General features: G+C 35.6%; 1 pseudogene; it reads right to left on the bottom strand.

The window, feature by feature from the left end:
* Nucleotides 1-395: 395 nt before the first annotated feature.
* On the bottom strand, nt 396-3,826 carry LOC114717204 (LEAF RUST 10 DISEASE-RESISTANCE LOCUS RECEPTOR-LIKE PROTEIN KINASE-like 1.1; annotated as a pseudogene).
* Nucleotides 3,827-6,325: the final 2,499 nt, after the last annotated feature.

A 6,325-nucleotide genomic window follows, 5' to 3' on the forward strand; every position in this document is an offset into this window, starting at 1 on the left:
AAAAAAACAATAAGCCCTTGAGCCATTTATATAAAAGGCTTACTTCCGTCTAGGCTATTTTGATTTGTTATTTTCCTCTTTAGCCCAACACGAAACCATCTCATTTCATGACCAAATTTTTTAGGCTGATCTATAACACTAGGACAAAGTATTTATTTAATGAAGGGCGAAAATTCGATGTTCACATTAAAAAAAATTAAAAAAAAAACTAAAGGCAATGATATATATACACAGACGTCCCAAATAAATATTATAATATATATAACACATTTACATTTTTTTTTGGTACAGTTTTTTTTTTTTAACCAGAAATTTGGGTACAGTTTTCTTGATCTAGTTATCTCTTAGGGATAGAATCTACCTTCGAATTTTTCATTTATACTTACAACCCTCAACCTTTGTCATCACTGTGATATGGAGCACAGGTTAATGTCCAATAGAACCTGAAAGTTGATATTAAACACTCCCATGAGTTGTAGTTGCCTCACTATGCCATTTGTCAGTAACAGCTTTAGGTGAAGACAAGGACTTCATACTTTTCAGCAATCCAGTCTCAACACGGTCCGGTGAAGGTGGTGATTGTGGATGGATAGGACCGCTGTGTAATATACCGACACAGCGCAGTGACTATCCACTTCTTCGAGATGATCAAACTCCTCATTCCTACTCTCAATTCTCTTCAGAATCTCCAAAACCACATCCATAGAAGGTCTCAACTCCTTATCCCTTTGTAAACACTGAAAAGCCAACTCCGCCACTGAAACTATCATCCTCCTCACCTCTTTGTCTGACTCAAAACCGAGACAAGGATCCACCAGCTCCCCAAATGCACTTCTTTGAATCTTATTTACAGCTAGATTTGCTAGATTTATCTCATCTCTAGGCCTGCTCATATCAACTGCTGGCATAGATGATATCAGTTCGATAAGCACCACCCCAAAGCTATACACATCACTTTTGCTAGTAAGCTGGTAGCATTGGTGATAGTCTGGGTCAACATAACCAGGAGTCCCTTGTGGGGCAGTGGAAACATGGGTAACATCATCAGGAAACAACCTTGATAATCCAAAATCTGCAACCTTGACTGAGAAGTTGTCGTCAAGAAGGATATTGTTAGTTTTGACATCCCGATGAATGGTGTCAGAAGCATGGAGAAAAGCTAATGCAGTTGCTGTTTCTATGGCAATTTTCATTCTTACAGGCCATGGTAGTAATCCAAAATTAGCTAATTCACCATGGAGATGACAAGAAACTGTTTTGTTTGGAATGTATTCATACACAAGGAGGAGTTCAAGGCTATGGTGTGATGTGCAGCCATAAAGGGACACAAGGTTTCGATGGCGCAAGCGAGTTAGTGTCTCAATTTCATTCATGAATTGTTCTACTCTCCGATAGTTGTGGTCATATAGGCGCTTAACTGCAACTTCACGTCCATCTTGGAGTTTTCCTGGTCATTTAGAATCAAAGCACAAGTAATGAACAAGATGGAAGATGTTTCTGAAAGGATGTAATCATGTACAACTCATTTATTCTATTGCATCTTTTCCTTCGGAGCTGAGCAGGCATATTGATTTAGTGGACATAAGAAAAACCAAACTTGAAGTACTAAGTGGAATTACACCTATAGTTGTACCCTCAACTATTACAAATGATCTTATCACATGCATCCAATGCCCTTAATTTTTCTTGGACCAGAACCTATGCCCTTAATTAGAGAAACCATGCAGACCACAAAATAGCTTTGGTCACCACAAAAAAATTGCTGTTTTTCATACAAGCTTCTCTTTTGAAAAGGGCCTATGGAGAAGATTCTAAAAAACCTCTAAACTTTCTGTTTCCTCCTCATACATGATATCTCATCCTTTCTCCAATAAGATAATATAGCCAAAAACTCGGAAGAACCTTCGCCTCCCTAAAGAAGACAAGCTAATATTCTATATGTTTTAGAGAAAGAAAATCACGAGTGAATTACCATAGTAAACAGACCCAAAGCCTCCATTTCCCAATTCTCTTGAGTGATCGAAGTTATTTGTTGCTTTTTCAAGCTCCTTGTAAGAGAAGAGGGGTACCCCGAAGTAGGTTCTGCCTCTTTCTGGGTCTGCATTTGAGTAGGGATCAATTGTATTATTTCTTGTTAATTGCACCTGGACATCTGAAGATGAATATTTTCTTTGTAACACCGCCTTAGTAGCTGCCAACTTATCAAAATGCCTAGAAGTCCAATAAAAAAACCTGCAAGTGTGGAGTTCCACTTTTAGTATGATAGTTTTTAAATTGGGAGTAAGCAATGAAAAATCAATGAAGAATTAGTTGAGAGTGTGCATGTCATTAAAAGGATGAATGACTGACCAACTTTTGTATTTCCAATTCAACATCTTTTGGGAAAAAAGGGAGACCAAAAAAAGAAGAAGAAGAAGCATAGTTATGACAATCAGGAGAACAACATATACTGATCAGAATTAAACAACTAACAAAGCCATACAGAATAATACAAGACAACATTGTGCATTACCTAGCCCAAGTCCCAGTGCCAGCTTCCAAATTTTACTCTTATCAGGTGCAGCTGCAACCAAAAGAAGACACATATTTGACGTAAAAACCAAAAGGATCACAAAGTAAAGGACAGCATAGTTGAGAGCCAAAAACTTTAAGATGTCATTGGAGTTAGGCGAGGAAAGTAAGGAAAGGAGTCGCAAGAATTAGAGGGGAGCAGAAAAGCATAATCTCATAACTGAAGATCTCGAATTGTCCCATTAAGGAATAAGAATATCAAATATAAGATGAAGTTAGGCAAAAAAGATCAGCTTTTGCCATGGATTACAAAGAAAATCACTTAAAATTCGGAAGCAAGAAGTACATACTGGTAAGTTAAAGACACAAATAGTCAGAACCATGTCATGGAAAATATTAAATTAATTAGGTCATACTGGAACCTCTAAAAATATTCAGAACCCAAGGATTGTTTTCGGAGTGTACCTTTGATGCAGCAAAAGTTATTGTTTCTGTCAAGTTGACACTGGCCGCTGCTGTTGTGACTGACACTGATCACAAGCATCAGATATTCGTAGCTCCAGAGTCATTTGAGCAGATAAGAACGATTGAAGGTCACTGCTATCGGGCAGGTCTTTTTTTGGAAGCACAAGATTTGAACATGCTGAGAAATGGCTTTTTTGCTGAGGTTGAAGATGAGAGAGTAGGCGGTAATGATAGATATCGAAGTTTGCACAGGGATGTTTAATAAAACCAGAGGGGGTGCTGACATTGAGTTGGTGGTCGCATTTAAACAGGGTTATGTTGTATTTAATATCAAAAGAAATCAAAGGAGAGCTTGCAGGAATTGAGATATTGTTGTTGAAGGCTTCACAAGAACCATTGGATTGCAAACGATTGTGTAGATCCTGATCGAAAACCGTAATCATATTTGCGGCAGAAGGACACCGTTAAGCTGCAAGGATGATCTTGATCCATTCTTCTCTAGTTCAATCGGTTTATTTGAACATCACAGTTACGAACAACCATTAAGCCACAGTCCGGGAATTCTGGACTGGTGAAAGGGAACTGGAGGCTTCCAAGTTCTCTGCAATTAAAAGACCTAGGACACTTAACATGCCTCGCATTTCCATACTTAACTGACAGAAGTAAAAGGTGAGAAATCAAGAGGAAACGAAACTCAAAAACCAGAGCCATAATTCATTAACTTTTGAGCAAAACAATAAAGGCCTCCAACAAGAGCCTCATACACTAATTAAGCTTGGATTATATTTCCACCTTCTCCCCAGTATATAATCCCCAGTTCCCCCTTGAACTGTTTGATGGCGCAGGTTGACTTGGTAAATAACCATTCATTCAAGACTTTGTGAAAGAGACCTGAAAGAAAATAAGAGGTAGGTTAAGCTTTGTTAAAAGTTACGTTGATCATTCCACCAAAGAAGATGGGATAAAACTTTCCAGGTTGGCCTATTGAATCCTGGACCCTCCAAAAATCACACATTTTGAAAGCTGCGGTTCAAACAATTAATTCAAGATGTAACTTCTTTTCTTCCTTTATGGCTTTGTCAAACCGGCCAAAGGATGACAAAGATATTGCCACTGGATGTGGAACAACGAGGCCCAGTGCGTCTGGTATAGAAGTTGTGCCCGCATGGCCTTCTCTAACTCCAAAAAGAATCCGCTGAAAAGACCACACTACACAGACATGAAGTGGGTAAAAGGAGGACACGTGTCATGAATTTGTAGAAAGGAGAAATAAAACACAGAAGTAAAGAGATTAAATTATGTGAAGCAGCAACAAAGCCAGATCATATACTAGTATCTCATTGCTTGATATTTAGGTGATCATGATTCTAGTAGTAAGAGGGTTCACACAGTGAATTTAGTTGGCATGGAATGGGTCAAAGAGAAAACGCGTCCAAAGGTGTCCGCACATGACTATGGCAAGTCGTAAAATTCAAGATTGTGATATTTCAGAATCTTGCATCTCAGGCATAAGTTCAAACACCTTGTGTGCCCCAACCTATTAATGTGAAATTGACACCAGCAGACACTGCTGACGAACAAGGTTCAGTAAATTCCAAAGGCCTTGAAAAGATAAACATGGTTCTGAAAGCAGGAGAAAAAGTAAAAGCAATAAAACAATAAACCGAAGTGTGGAACGTACATGTTGAGTAGCTTTCTTCTTCCTCGATTGATCTCCCGGCATCTTCACTCTTACATGTCAGCAGCAGAATGACAAAAGAAAAGGAAAAAGCAGCAGGATGTCTGAAATCCGCCCACGACCGGGCGAGGGACCAAACAAGTGGCTGGGGATGATTGGATACCCCAAAATCACCTTAAAAAAAAAAAAAGGGTTTTGGTATGAATCAAGGCGAAATTAATCCCATTTTTAAAATCATGTTCAGCCAAACAGTCCTGCTCAGTTTGTTTTAAAAGGAAAATAATGACAATTTTTAGCTTAAAAAGGTCATGTTTAGATCGTTTAGACTTTTTGTTTGGCCCAAAAAAAACAGATCATTTAGACTTTTGAAAAAACAAATTATTTATTATACAGAGATTTTATAAAATGTAGAGAATTATTTTGTGTCCGATTATAATCACACAAAGAGATTATTGTTCAGTGATTTCAGATTTTATCATATCTTTATGTAGATTTACTAATAAAAAATTTATTACTATTTCTGATTTTTTTAATATAAAAACTCGATAACTAATTCTAAAATATTAAAATATTAATTAAATTAGTTAATATAGTATTCATTTGGTCATATTTATAGAGGAGAAAAAATAAGATTTTTCTTCATTCCTATTTATAAGTCACCTTATTAATTTTTTTAATATAAATTATTATTTTGTTCTTTGTTTATTATAATGAAGATAATTTAAAAAAAAGTATATATATTAAATATGAGTAAAATTAAAAAGTTGTTATATTTTCAAAAAGAGTTAATACAGTTTAATGTTCTTCTTAGTTTGTATAAAATGTATTGGAAGTGTTTTATAAATAGGATTAGAAGAGTATGTTTTTTCTGAAACACTCTAAACATCTTTTTTAGTTCCCTCCCTCCCTCTCATATTTGATTATTGTTGAGAGAATATTAATAGGATTAATTTTTTAAAAAAAATTGACAAGTATGTGAATATATAATATCAACATCAACTTCATAATTATGTCCTCCGTTAAAAACCGGAGGGGCAAATACGAATGGCCAAGATGTGAGATTCCCAACCCACCTAATCCGCAATCTGTTACCTAAGCCGCATTTCCAATTTCAGTAAGTACCTCGCTAAACAAATAAAATACTCCTCCGGTCGTTAATATAAGACCCAATTATTGAGTTAATTTTAGTCCTAAATATAAGACCTATTTCTCATATTTATCAATTTTCTCTAAATTACCCCTATGGATACTCCATCAACCATAATCAAGTAGAAAAAAAATATGAGGTATTAAGAAAGATGATTATGGTATTTTAGGAAAAACATCACATTTCTTATAATTAACTAACATACCTAACTTTCTTAATCTAATCAAATTAGTTAAATGAGTCTTATATTAAAGACTGGAGGAGTACTACTTTTGATCCTTAATACAAAAACTAGTTAATTAATTTGAGTTGATTAAAAAAATTAGCTAAGTTAGTTATAAGTGTTACCTTTCATAAAATATCATTACTAATCAAGTATATTGGTTGGACCACTATAAGGATTACTTTAAAAAATAAATAAATAAATATAAGAGATAAAATGAAGAGATAGTATGCAGATCCATAATACTCCTCCGGTCCTTAATATAGGACCCAATTATTGAGTTAGTTTTGATCCTAAATGT

The sequence above is a fragment of the Neltuma alba genome, unplaced genomic scaffold (assembly GCF_004799145.2).
Source record: "Neltuma alba isolate B1F8T4 unplaced genomic scaffold, ASM479914v2 tig00011716_pilon, whole genome shotgun sequence".
Taxonomy (NCBI): domain Eukaryota; kingdom Viridiplantae; phylum Streptophyta; class Magnoliopsida; order Fabales; family Fabaceae; genus Neltuma; species Neltuma alba.